The following is a 15274-nucleotide window of genomic DNA, read 5'->3' on the forward strand; positions in this document are numbered from 1 at the left end:
ATGGTACCATTCCATTAACATTCATGAAGCAGTGGTAGCTTTGTTGGAGAGCAGCAGGGATTGCAACCTGGGGTGATCCAGGTTGTCAATCAAGCAACAAGAACAATCAGTAAAAGCAGAGCATCTTTGTATATACAGCTGTAACTGGGCTTCCCAGCTCGTCGGTCTTCAACCTCCCCCAATCAGCATCCAGACCATGTCACAAAAACCATCAATGGGATCCCTGCAGAGGTTGCTAAGATACTGCTCCTGTGGTGCAATGGAACAGATAGGGATGGCATGGTTAGTATAAGGGCAGCAAGGTTAACGTAGGGTGGCATTGTTGGCGTAGCAGTTAGGGCAGTGCTGTTACAGTGCCAGCAATCGGAGGTCAAATCTGGCACTAAGAGTTTCTACATTCTCCCCATGTCTGCATGGGCATCCTCCAGGGACTCCAGTTTCTTCTCACCATTCAAAACATACTAGGGTTGTAGGTGAGTTGGGTGTAATAGAGTGGTACTGGCTTGTCGGCTGAATGGGCCTGTTAGCGTATTGTATGTCAGAATTTAAAAAATAAAATTAGCTGCTATCACTGTCGCAGATTGGGCTCCCCCCCCCCCCACCCCCCAATTCCCATCAAAATCCTTGTACAGTCAGCATTGAACTGAACCACAAGCTATACAAATACTGTAGCTATGCATGGGTTAGAGACTGGATATCTTGTGGCAAATGACTCATCATCTGAGTCTCTAAGGATTATCACCATTAATGAAATTCAAGATAATACTTCAGAGGCCATATTCATGGCTACTGTTATGTCTTTGTGTTACTTGGGAGGCTTCTTAAATAACTTAGAGATGCAAGATTCTAATAATAGAAGAGATTTTACTTACTGATGCCTTCCACCATCTCAGAAAACTGTTCACACACCTACATATACATATACGTACACCCCACAGTGGTGCACTACAGTTACTACAGTGAGAAGGGTGTATTCTTGCGCAGTTACAAAATAGTTTACATTATCCTGACTATATAACGTCCCTCCTTCTCAAGATAAAGAAAAAATTAGTGTTCTTTATCACTTTCTTTCCAATGCAACTTAATTAACTGAACTTGTATGCAAGTTTATTTACACAACTATTTTTAAATAGTTCTTATTGATATCTCACTGACAGCAGTGTGTTGCTTTGCCATCTTGTGAATTTGGCTGCGACCGTTGGGCTCTGTGTTGCTGATACATGTGTAGGTGATGGACCTTGTTGTGCTTCACCTGACAACTGCTGTGTTGATGTTTCAGTATTAGTGGTTGTGGTCTCTTCACTTTATCCCTCACTTGAGGTTGGTGTTGCAGGCTTTGCTGGTATTAAAGCTTTTTGCTTCATCACATCTTGTATTGGCTGGATGTGAATTCTGTTCCTCCTCAGCTGATTGCCAGAGTCTGTCTCGACAATGTATGATCTTGGTGTCTCAGCTTCTCTGATGACCTTTGCTGGGTTCCATGTTTTTAACATCGGCTCTTGAATATGCACATGCTGCCCTCTGAAGAGTTCTGGCAATGTTTGTGCATGTTTGTTGTAATACTGACATCCTTCTTCTTGCATGTCAGCCAATCTTCTTCTGATTTCCTCCTGGTCTTCTGGAGGGTGTATTTTGCCTGGCAGAGTTGTTTTATATCTCCTGTCATTTAGAAGTTCTGCTGGGGAGTTCATGTCGGCCTTTAAAGGTGTTGCTCATAATGATAGAAGGGTCTTCTTTTGTTTGTGCGTTACACAGTTTGCACTTGTCTTTCAATGAACCCATGTCTTTTGTGGTAGTAAGGGGTGATGTAATGATAACAAACCCATACTCTGCAGCCAGCTTTCTGAATTCTTGTGACGTGAACTGTGTTCCATTGTCACATATTACTTGCTCGTGTTTATTCCTTGTTCAGCAAGGAGCGCTCTCATTTCGTAGGTGATAGTTGACGCTCTCAGGTCTTTCACCCTTTTGATGAATGGAAACTTAGAGTAGTAACAGGCTACTATTAAATATCTCTCTTGATTCTCAGCAAACAAGTCTGCTCCCAGTGTATGCCATGGCCTGGCAAGTACTTCTGTGGAAATCGTTTCCTCTTTTTGTTGTGTTTCTGTTAATCCTTTTGGATATCTTCTTCGTCTGAATCTTATAATTGACAGAGATCAACTGCAAATTCTGGCAGCTGTCTAGACCTAGAATTGCTGGTCCGTCTGCATCTACCACGTAGGATGTACAGAGGATGCTCTTTCCCTTATGGCAGCCAATGATCTTAGCTCTCCCTCGCTGGTTGATCATGGATCCACCATAGGCCATTAATGTGACATTTGCTGTTTCCAAGGCACCGTCTTTTAGATGCCCTCTTATTAAGTTCTCTGGGAACATCTGGCAGTAGAGTCTGAGTGGGAGGATGTTGCTTTGTGATCCAGTATCCAGCTTTACCTTTAGGTTAAATATCGTAGGCTTGTTCTGGATTGTCCTCTGTATTTGGATCCTTGTGTGCAACTCACTTCCTTCTTTCATCTCACCCGACATCTTGTGTAGGTGTATGGATTCTATATCCAGTATCTGGCTGTTGGAGTCCTCATTGTTGTTCCCTTTTATATGGTGGATCTTTTCACATTGTCCTGAATAATTGTGTTGGGGTATGTTCTGCTCAACATTGTTTTGTAAGGATTGGACCTTAAGGATACAAGGCATGGAGCCTCAAGACAAATGAGTCCAACGAGGAGGAAAGTGTGCATAAGACTATCAAAGCACCTGCAGGAAAACACATAATCTCCCATGATTGCTCACTCAAGGTTCTATCAGTCCATCATCTTGTATCTCCACACAAAACATACTACCTCCCTACACCTCTCCCTGCCAACTTCTACCCAGATACACATCCCTTACAAAACTGAAAGCATAGCCTTCCTTGCTGACTATCAATCCTTCCCTTCTATTCATCACCAGTGAAAAGGCCACTTGTGGGCACCAACCAAAAATGGATGAGAGCCGAAAATGGAGGAATTAAATAATATTTATGTGGGTCACAATTCTAAAAGAAAATTGGAAATTGCAGAGTAGTTTGACACCCATACCCTTGCACTATGGAAACTGATGACCTTTTTAACTTCTGACGTCTCTTTGTGATGCAGGCCTTGTGGGTTTATCAGCGACAGGCTGCTCAGTTTCCTATAGTCTGTGGAGGTCATCTTGAGTAACGCCATCTGGAGCCCTTTAGGTCAAACAAAAGGATTTCATGTAGCTTTAGTTTTGATGTTGTTTGAGAAACCTCTTGAATCTTATAAAACAGTTGAGCAGATTTGAGAGGAAAAAAGAGTTGAGGATGACAGGAAGGTGCCAGCCACAAATGCAGTGCAATACAATTTTTTTTCTCTCTCTCTACTATAATTGTGACAAAAAAACCTCGATGACTTTACTATTTGGGCCAAATATTCCAGTGTAGAAAATTGACGTAAAAATTAAAGTCAACCAACAGTCAGTTATGTCAATAAAAATTAGCCAGTAGAAAGAGATATGGTTATTACTCTATCAAAAGCTGTTCTTTAATTTCAAAGTTAAGTTGTTAGGAATCAAATTAAAAGTTTACCAAAGCAAACTATAGTAAACTCCCCGTTATCCGAATTCAAGCAACCAGTGGCCTCAAGCACTCAAGCAAGTGGCAAAAAAAAGCTGCAGAAAACAAATAGGTAAAAAAAAATGCAAGTTTAAAATAGGCACCTCCTGATGTTTACTTCACCAATGCACACAATACACTATCTCAAGCAACGAGAAAATTCACTTATCTGGCACCTACCAATTCCCTTAGGAACCAGATACCAGGGGGTTTTACTGTAATTTCATTACTTTTGAACCAGTATTTCACAGGTGCCATTATAATCTTTATTTTTGAGAATATGGTCTTGTGCCATTTACCACTCAGCGTGAAATGCAATTGGTAGGATGTTTTTAATAAAATAATGGCCTTGAACTCTGAAAATCACCAAAATTGTACCAGGTCTATGTGCATTGAACAGGAGTAGTTCATTCTTCAGTGATTTTTGGATTCCTAACTATATGGAATATCAATCTGGATATGCATTATTGTCATCGCTATAATCTGCCATGTCCCATCTTCCTTGTGATTTTTCATCTGTGTGTGCTATTACTGAGAATGAACATGCTGTTGGGGTTGACTGGTTTGTTAGATTCTAATGGCAGATGATGTCATGTCAGATTCATACAGAGTTAAATGGTTTTGAAAATTGTTTCTCTTGACTTGTACATTTTTTAAGATTTATTATCTTTTGCTTGGTTACTTATTTATCACTGCAGGCAATGTCTGATTTTTTTTAAAAAAAGCTCAAAGCTCTCGATTAAACTTTCCATCATCAGCTGCTACTTGTTCACTTTTGCATAGAAGTTACAAACAGGATTTTTAAAAGTTTTCATGTATCCTAAGTATTATATAACACATCCATTGAGGAGGGTTGTCGAATTAAGTCAACCCACAAAGTATTCAAGTATCTTTATTGTGTGGCAGATTTTTTTCTCTCAGTTGTTTTTCCATTTTACTAAGCTTTAGAAAAAACTGGTGTGCTGAGTTAGTGTGGTTAGATAGGATATGAAGTAACTTTATTGTAATTGTTTTGCATGGGATATATTAAAATAGAAGGTTACCTTCAGTTATTTATTAAGAGCCCAGATCCTGGTCCTGATGTGGACTCCTCAAGGTATTAAAGATTCAACATTAATATCAAGCAAATTAAATGAAGGAGGGTAAATGGTTTAAATGATTCAACATTAATATCAAGCAAATTAAATGAAGGAGGGTAAATGGTAAATGCCCAATAGTCATTAAATTCATGAGAAGTATTTAAGATTCCTTTACTGACATGTAATAGTACAGAACATTTAATATTACACAAAATTGTCTTCTGCCTGCCATCAGGCAGACAAAGAGTCACCATTATTTTTGCCTGGTGTCACTTACAGTTAGAAAAAGAGAAGCAAAAGAGAGTCCCTTCAGAGTCACTGAGTGTCCATGAATTTGTCTCCAGCCCTCCCGCCACTTCTGTAGCTGCACAGAATTCTGTTTGAGTCATTAGTAGCCCGAGCTCCAGATCCAAAGCTCCAAAACCCGAGGCCCTCCAGGAGCCCTTCTTACTCTCACACCCTCTCGAATCTCTGCTCTGATACCTGGCACCCATCTGCCATCTGCCAGTCTCCAGCAGCCTGCGTGGATCCTTCAGCCACTGAGCCCCTTGCTGGTCTGCCTGAAGGATCATCTCCTCTGTATTTCTTTCTCAATTGGGGGAGAAGGGGAAATGGTGCTCTCCCCATTTCAGGTGTCCTGTGCCGGTCCACAGATCCCCAGAATCTGCAATCCCTCATGGCCGCTGCTGAGCCCAGGTGCCTCCATCTTGTGCACAGACCTCCAGGGTTGCAGGATTTTACTGTCAGCTCCTCTAAAAGGCTGTTTGAAGCTTGTAGAGAGCTGCCGAGATTAGGACCAAGCAACTGAACCCTTCAGACAGCACTGTGTCCCCCTTCCCCAGGTCTGCACTAGCGGCAATGCTGTCATTACAGAAGCTCTGGCAGCATCGCCAGGTATACCAATTAATAAGGATAAAGTGAAGTAGGATAATGCAGTAACCCAATAATTATTCCATTAAAATTCTATTGAGAACAGAATTGCTAAAATTACACTTTGGTGTTCATTCATTGGATAAGTAAGGCATAGGCAATGAAATTTAAAATCCAAACAGATATTTTGTCAGGCAGTAAGAATAAAGTATCAAATGTGGCTGCCATTGCTCAAAAAGCTCATCTCAAATAATCTCTATTTTAGTCATATTTTATAGGCAAGACAATGCATGATGTTTTAGGTCAAACACTGACTTGTGGTTTTCTTTTGTTTCGGGTTTATCTACTTGCCAACTGAAGGACAGGCGACACTGCAAAGGGAGCATCTGTATTATTCTAGAAATGAAGCAGCTGAGAATACTTAGCTGCTTCATTTAGGTCTGATTGGTTAAAGATAACAGTTAGGCTGCATAACAAATTTCTTTTGCATGTAAAATTGGGTCAATATGTAAACAGGAAAAGACTAAGATTGCAGATTTCACACTCCTAAATATAGCATCCATTGGTGATCCCAGGCAAATTTAGGGAGATAAAACTGGTTTAACTCATTCATCACTGATAACATGGCTGACATTGATCGGTCAGCCATGATCAATGTTGATCACAGCTCAACATTAGTTCAAATAGTCCATTTGAAATATACATTTCATGAAGCCTTGTGGAGGCAGCAGAAGTAATATTGATCATCTAGATGCAAAAGCGATACAAGAATCACAACTGACTTTGGAAGGAAAACTTCCTTGGTGGATAGGCAATCTATCAGTTACGACATATCCAGTTCACCCCCTATTCTGACTTATACTGTATATCTCTGTTCCTTCACTCTCACTGGATCAAAATCATTGTTACATGGTTGGAGTATCTTCATCACAAGAATTGCAATTCAAGAAGGGTACCCAGTAGAGCAAGTTAGGAAGGCAATTTCAATGTTGATAAAGCTTGGAAATCTGAATAGAAATGGCAAAGAATGCAAACAAACATGCAGTGAAAAGTTCAACTGAAGCTCTCTGGCTTTGATATTCAAAGTAGTAAACACACCAAATGCTGGAGGAACTCAACTGGTTGTCTCCTTTTTTTCTTTGGCTTGGCTTCGCGGACGAAGATTTATGGAGGGGGTAAATGTCCACGTCAGCTGAAAAGGCCAGCTGAGTGTGTTTACTAAAATCACAGTGTCCGCAGCCTATCGTGTTTCACTTGATATTCAAAGTACACTGTGTGAGAATCTTAGCTGCAGGGCAGAGGTGGATGCAGCTTGCACATAGATAAAAACAGATCTGCTGCACAGCTGTGACCATCTGAGTCAGACCACCAACACCCACCAAATGAACACATTTGAATAAATTGTTTTATATTTGCTTTATTTAAGTATAAAAGGATAGTTGCTTTTCTGCAGTCATTCAGCTGTATGACCTTGCTGGAGAGACTCAAAGCTCATGGGAGGGAAAATAGTCCCACTCCATCATGGTTTTTGGCCAGATGGTCCCATTTGAGGTTTAGATCAGGATGGAGAGAATTTGTTCTTTTTTTAAAAAAAAGTGAATATTAGCAGTACTTGGAAAAAAATTTTGCAGATTTGCAGAACAAGAGAAAGTTCAGACAGTCCCTTTTTAACACTTTCTCTTTTCCTGTTCTTAAAAATATATGAATAGATAAAATATCCAAAGCATTTTGGGTGTCATTTTCAGCAGGGGTTGGAAAGGAAAAGTAGGATTAGTCACCCATTGTTGGTGATGTTAATAGAAAGGAACACGGTGTCAACAGATACAGTGCACAAAATTCTCAGCAGCTAGGTTTACAATGGTTTCAAATCCTAAAATGGACAGTCAAAAATCTCCTTAAGGAAACAAAACATCCTGAAACATAGCAGCTGTTATCCATAAACTGGCCAGAAATGTTATTCTTTTGGTTTAACTAATCCTCTGAACAGTTAGAAGATATTTTATATTATCTGGATGTAGCAGTGAGAAGAAGATAATATTGTTGTTGAAGATAAGAAGAGCTTAGAAAGTTTCAAGGAAGATTGACAGAACATCATAAAGTAAACACATCTGAAAGTGTTTTGAAGGCTGCTGCAAGGAATTCTTTTTCTGTCAGGTCATTCACCATATGATTAGCTGCCCTCCAGAAAACACCCTCTGCTTTTATCAAACCAACACAGGAGTATTAGTCATTGTTCTATTGCTTTGATTTCCTTTCACTGGATTGTGCAGAAGTTATTTACTCCCAGTTACAGCTGGCTTGAAAGAGTACAAAACACTTTTTTTTCCCCAAGACTCTGATGTGTGTTTTTGTGCAGGCAACTATTCTTCCAGCTGAAAACAGAAAATGAAAACTGGAGATGCTGGAAATTTGAAACAAGAAAAGAATATTGGAAACACGTATCAGGTTAGCATCTGTAGAAAGAGAAACCGAGTTAGACTTCCAGGTTGAAGATCCTTCAGCAGAAGTATCAACTACAAATGTTGATCATTATCTATTTTTTCAATGTCGGCACAGAACATCAAAGAGAAGTAGTTTAAAAAAATGCTGGAGAAACTCAGCTGGTCAAACAGTGCCTTTATTTAGCAAAGGTAAAGATACATCACCAATGTTTCGGGCTTGAGCCCTTCATCGAGCTGCTGAGTTTCTCCAGCATTTGTGGGTTTTTTCACTTAAGCATGGTGTCAACAGAATCCTGTGTTTTACCAAGGAGAAGTAGTAACTCAGCAATATACCTGGTTCCCTATATTAAAGTGTCACTAAAGTGCCAATGGCAAAGGATTTGTTTTGGAAGCCAAAGTACTGCAGATGCAAGAATCCTGAGTAAACAATGTGAAGATGGAAAGACTCAGTGGGTCATGGAGAGAAATAGTTAACATTTTGGATTAGGAGCCTTACTCAAAAGTAAACTGGGATTTTTTTTGGTGACATCTTTCCCACATACCCACTTTTGCAGAATATGATATTTGTTGGCAATATCGACCAACATCACCCATCTGTTAAGAGAACAATTAAGTCACACACTAGAGACACAAAAAGGTCAGCCAGAGGAAGGATGACAGATTTTCATCCCTGAACAATATTAGTGAACCAAATCGATTTTATTTAATTTAGTATTTAATATCACTATACTGAAACAATTATTTTTCATTCGAAAAGCCAGTTTTTAATGCATTTACCTTGAATTTTGCATCTATTCTCATAAAGTATGTTTTGAAATTATAATGACATTATAGGTCAAATCTTATAGTACCTCAATGAGATATGGATTCATTTATCCAAATACTTAACTTCAGTATATTTCAGCATATAAGTTGACTGGTGTAAAAGCCGCCCCCCCCCCCCCCCAAAGATTGCGCAGATTGATTTACTGGGTGTTGGCTATCAAAACAATGCAACACATGACAAAAGTATGAAGTGAGTTTTAAGTTGAAAGTGATACAAATGGCCAAGAAAATCAATAACTGCGGAACTGCAAGAAAATTTGATGTATATGAGAAGTTGGTAAGAGATTGGAGGAAGAAAGAAGAGATTTTAAGAAAAATATCAAAAAGGCAATGTTCATTGAGAAAAGGAAGAACATTTGCACTGCAGTGGGCAAAATTGCACCGAGACTTCAGTGAAGATTTTGAGGGTACATTTGGGTGGTGCAGCCATTTCATGAACAGAAAAAATCTGGCATTAGAACAAAAAATAAAAATTGCACTCAAACTACCAAAAGATCTTGATCATAAAGTTGTAAGTTTAAAAAAAATATTTTATTTGTAAATTTTAAACTACCATAATAGTTGCATCACATTCAGCTCTAGAAATATTGTGAAAAATAGGTTTTCACCAGTTTATTTTATGTAACCGGCAGAAACATCAGTTTGCATTGGCAAATATCGGAAACATGGACGAAACCCCCATTAAATTCGAGATGATAGGCAATAGAACAGTGGAATGGAAAGGTGTTAAAACTGTGCAAACCAGAAGTACAGGCCACAAAAGGAGACAATGCGTGGAACAAGTGGCCAGGGGGTTTACACAAAGAATGAAGTTTTCTGGTCTGGAATATGTTTTGTACCACTTAACTGAGAAACACTAAAAGTAGATTAGCACTACATAATCCAAGGATACATGCTTTGTGTCCACACTATTCCCTCGACACAAGTGATTGCATCAGGATAGTTTGATGTCTATATTGCAACCTCACAAGGTCCGCTTGAACAAGCCATTCAAAGACCATGTTCACGGGGCATGGAGTACATGTTGAGTGCAGAAAAGTCATTAAAAAAAGTGAGGTAATGCATGCTGCATCGTTTGATATGCTGTGTAACTTCTTGCTCAAGGAATGGGACAAAGTTAAAGTAGAAAACTGATAAAATCATTCAAAAAGTGCAGTATCTCTTGTGCAATTGATGGCACAGAAGATGATTTGTTCTGGAACACTGAAGACAAAGCTGAAATTGCCTCATCAAATACAGACTGGGACCTACATGATAACTGTTTAAACAGTGAGAGTGTGTGCTTTCTGCGACCTTTGCCTCAGATGATAGCGAGAGTGATTTTGAAAGGTTCTAAATGTTTCAGATGATGAGAATGATTTTGAAGGGTTCTAATTGTGTTGTTTTCAATAAAAATCTCAATGAAAATCTGTCACAGTTGGGTTTTTTTTTCAGGGGTCGACTTGTATGCCAAATTGTTTTTTTTTCCATTGGTCTACTTATACTCCGGATCAGCAGGAATTAGATTTTGAGCTGAATATAAGGTCACAAAAGTATATCCGATGTATAAATTGACCCCCATTTTTTTGAGAGTTTTTTTTGGGTTTCACAACTTGACATATATGCTGAAGTATATGGCAATAAGAAAAGCATGTATAGACATTATTAACAGGATTTAAGTAAATAAAAACAAATAAATTGTTAATTTCATTTGGGAATAATGCTGAATCTCTCTGTGCATTGCAATCCTATTCTTTTGAAAGCATTTACAATATTTCTGCAAAGTGCATCATAAATATTTTTGTACCATAGCAAGTATTAACTTATCTGTATATAGGATTTTTTGAAAGCTATTGAAGTATCTAAAAATACCCAGGAAATGTGGTTGTCCCTGCTTCATTTGGTGCTCAGAAAATGCTCATAATAAATTAATAAATATAGTTAGTATTAAACTCGAAATGAGAAGACAAATGCAAGCCACCCTGAACGGAAAACTAAATGTTCCAATTATTCTGCTGAGCATTTCAGATATTCCTGCTTTTTTTTTTATTCCCTTATCTCTATTGTTTCAGATATGAGAGTTTATTGTAATATAAATCAATACAATGTAAAGATATTCCAAAATTCTTCCTTGTTGTAGCCACACAGATGGGTTAGATATGTCAACAACAATAATACAGATTGAATTATCATACTGTGTCATGAGACAGAAAAGATAATAAATATTAAAGGATAGTTATATTCACGCAGAAAGAAAAAAAATATTTCAATAATGGAGGCAGATCTTTTGGAAAATTTGGAGTAGTTTCTGATTAGGGTGATTTGGGGAGGTTCATGAGCCTGATACATGTTGGAAATAAATTGTTCTTAAACCTCAACCTGCTGGAGTTCAGGCTTCTGTACCTTCTGCCTGAAGATAGCAGTGAGAAAAGATCATGACCAGGGTGATGGTGGCCTATGGAAGAAAATTAATGTAGAAAGGTTAACACTAACTTGAACCTCATTGACAAACAGCCCAACTATTTGTCAAATAGACCTGACTATTTGCCATAAGTGAGACACATTATAAATTGTAGCCTTAACTATGGTCAAGGATGCTAACAAATGTTAGATGTAATTTTCTTACAATTAGACAAAACTAAGGTTTTAATTTAAAAGATTGTAGTAAGGTTCCAGATGTATTTTGCAATACAGAAATCCTAATTTCTGTAACAGCTTGTTTGTCTCTCTGTATAAATATAATACTTGTCAAGGTGGATTTCATTGTCAATAAGCAATGGAGACTGCTATCTGTTCTCCATGATATATTGTGTGAAATTAAGTCTGCGAAATGATACTCAATATCTGCAAGAGGTTGATTTTGTTGACAAGGACATTTATGATCTTGGCTGCTGTCTTGAGGCAGCCCCTAACATAGATGTCTTCAGTTGGATGAGAGGTCAGTGTTCATGATGGACTGGGTCAAGGTTTTCACTTTTTGCAGCCTTTTGCATTCCTGGGCACTCGAGTTTTCAAACCAGTTGTGATGCAACCAATCAGTAATTCCCACAGTACACCTATTGAAGTCCAATACTATTCAATGGCATGCTGAATTTCCTCAGACTTCTTTCGACGTGTAGTCAAAGGTGTGCTCTCTTCATAGATGCCTCAATGTGTTGCCTCCAGGACGGGTCCTCTTAAAGGTCGTGATCCTTTCCACTGCCATCCTGCCAATGAAGACAAACACGTGGCCTCTCGACCTCCCCTTTCTCAAATCCTCAATAATTGCCTTGATTTTGCTGATATTGAGAGTGGGACTGCATGACCAGATTCTTAATCTACCTCTGATATATTCCGGCTCATTGTTACCTGTTATTTGGCCAACAATGCTGGTGTCAGCAAGCAAATTTAAAGATTACAGTAGAGCTGAACTTCCTGATGCAATCACTTGTGTCGAGGGAATAGTGTGGACACAAAGCATGTATCCTTGGTCAGCAAGAAGGAGTTGATGTTGGGAGCTTCCAGTGAGGAAGTCGAAAATCCAGATGCAAAGGATGAACTGAGTGTCAGATGCATGAGTTTGATTTCTAGCTTTGCTTGTTTACTGCAGAACACAAGAGAACAAATTAAAAAACACTTTCATTCTTTCAATGACTATGCAGATTATTACATGGAACAGAATAGTCCAGCTACAGACTCTTCAGCCATGATACCTGCACTGTTAATTAAACTAAAACTCTGTTGCTTGTACATGATACATATTCCTCTATTTTCCAGAAGCCTCTTACATCAACCACTACCCCAGCAGTTCATTTCAAGCACTAAACCACCCTCTGTGTAAATAACTTGTTCCGCACTTCTCCTTTAAACTTTTCTTTCTCCCCCCACCCCCCTCATTTTAACTGCATGTGCCGGAATTGGTGAGAGTCCAGAGGAGGTTTATGAAAAATGATGTCAGGGATGAGGGGTTAATGCCTGAGGAGCATTTGATAGCTCTGGGACTGTACTTGTTGGAGTTTAGAAGAATGAGGTGGGGATATCATCAAAACATACAGAATATTGAAAGGGCTAGATAGAGTGAAGGTTGTGGGAGAGTCCAGGGCTAGATGGGATAGCCGCGGAATAAACGGACATCCTATTGGACAGAAATGAGAAGTTTCTTCAGTCAGAGGGTTGCCATTCTGTGGAAATCATTGCCACAGATGGCTGTGGAGGCCAAGTCATTGGGTATATTTAAAGCAGAAGTTCTTCATTAGAAAGACTATAATTGATTATGGAAAGGAGGTAGGAGAATGGGTTGAAAGAAAAAAAAAATCTTGATTTGAATGACAGAGTAGCCACAATGGGGAGAATAGCCCTAATGCTGCTCCTACGTGTTATGGTCTTGTTACCTGCTTTGATTGGAGAAAGAGAAGAAATAGAATATTGGATACAAATGACAGAATAGAGCTGCTTAGTGCGATCTGGGTGTGTCTGTGTCTGAGGTTAGTGCACAGTATAGCAAATAATTACCAAGGCAACTGCTTTTTATTTCAAGTAGAATTGAATATAAAAGAAGGGAAAACTTGCAATAGCTGGATGGGAGATTGGTGAGATTACACATCAGACATTGTATGAACAAGTCTGGTCTTGTCTCCTTTAAGATCAGATATACTGCACTAGTATTGGAGACAATCCTGGCAACATCAACTGCGCGCATTTTCAGGCAAAAAAAAACGACGTGACTGCAAAGAAGACCACCTCTCCTCCAAATGATCAGGTGCTGTGTCTTACAGTGGCTGATGTGAGGAGAGTGTTAGGCTAGGTCAACCCATGGAAAGCTGCTTGACTGCGTAACATTCCCAGCAGAGTGGTCAGGGATTGTGCGGCTCAGCTGGCAGATGTTCTCATCGACATCTTTAACATTTCCTTGAGAAGCACTGTGGTCCTAATGTGCTTCAATGCCGCCACCATTGTCCCCATACTGAAAAAGTCATCTGTGTCTTGCCTCAATGACTCCCGCCCTGTTGCATTCACGTCTACCGTCATGAAGTGCTTCATGGAGCACATCAAGCTCCTGCTGCTCCTGTCACTGGACCTCCTGCAGTTCATATATAGATCCAACTGCTCTATGGATGATACCATTGCCACCGCCCTCCATCTAGCCCTCACCCACCTGGAAAATGAGGACACATATTTTCGAATGCTTTTAATTGACTTCAGGACAGGATTCAACACAATCATACCTCAGTACCTGATAGGGAAGTTGAGCCTGCTGGGTCTAAACACCTCACTCTGCAATTGGATTCTTGATTTCCTGCCAGGGAGAACTCAAGCAATCTGGATCGTAAACAGCACTTCCAAGACCTAACCCTGAACATGCCCCCCCCACCCCCCGAACTGCTGTTCACTCTGTAGACTCATGATTGTGTAGCAAAACACAGCTCAAACCATATCATCACGTTTGCTGACAACATGACTGCGGTGGATCTTATTAATAAGAATGAGGAGTCAGTGTACAGAGATGAGGTGCAGTCCTTAACAGACTGGTTCAGAGCCAACAACCTGTATCTGAACGTTAATAAAACAAAAGGGATGGTTGTCACCATTGATGGCTCTGCCATTGAGGTCGTCAAGAGTATCAAGTTTCTTGGTATGCATTTGGCAGAGAATCTCACCTGGTCCCTAACACGAGCTCCATAGCCAAGAAAGTCCAGCAGTGCCTCTTATTCCTGTTCATCTCCCACCCTCCATCTTCACTACATTCTACAGAGGATGTATTGATAGCATCCTGTGCAACTGCATCCCCGCCTGGTTTGCAAGCTTACTACCTCGGACCGCAAGACTCTGCAGATAATAGTGAAATCAGCAGAAAAGATCACAGGGGCTCTTTTCCTAACAATGCACACATCTACAACACATGATGCACACGGAAAGCAAAAACATTTTGAAGGACTTCACACACCCCTCATGTAAACCTTTCTCCCTTCTGCCATCTGATAGGAGATACATTAGCACTCGGGCCCTCAAGTCTTGATTGGGCAACAGTGTTTTTCCCCCAAGTCATCGGGCTCCTGAATTCCCAGAACATATGCAGATGGTGTACCGTGGGCTTTTACTGTATATGTCTTAATATTATCCAACTGCACGAAAACCAACAAGGTCGGGTCAGATACAGCAATGAGCTCTCTGAACCCTTCTCCATTAACAATGGCGTGAAGCAAGGCTGCGTTCTCGCACCAACCCTCTTTTCAATCTTCTTCAGCATGATGCTGAAACAAGCCATGAAAGACCTCAGCAATGAAGACGCTGTTTACATCCGGTACCTCACGGATGGCAGTCTCTTCAATCTGAGGCGTCTGCAAGCTCACACCAAGACACAAGAGCAACTTGTCCGTGAACTACTCTTTGCAGACGATGCCGCTTTAGTTGCCCATTCAGAGCCAGCTCTTCAGCGCTTGACATCCTGTTTTGCGGAAACTGCCAAAATGTTTGGCCTGGAAGTC

The sequence above is a fragment of the Narcine bancroftii genome, chromosome 9 (assembly GCF_036971445.1).
Source record: "Narcine bancroftii isolate sNarBan1 chromosome 9, sNarBan1.hap1, whole genome shotgun sequence".
NCBI classification, from domain to species: domain Eukaryota; kingdom Metazoa; phylum Chordata; class Chondrichthyes; order Torpediniformes; family Narcinidae; genus Narcine; species Narcine bancroftii.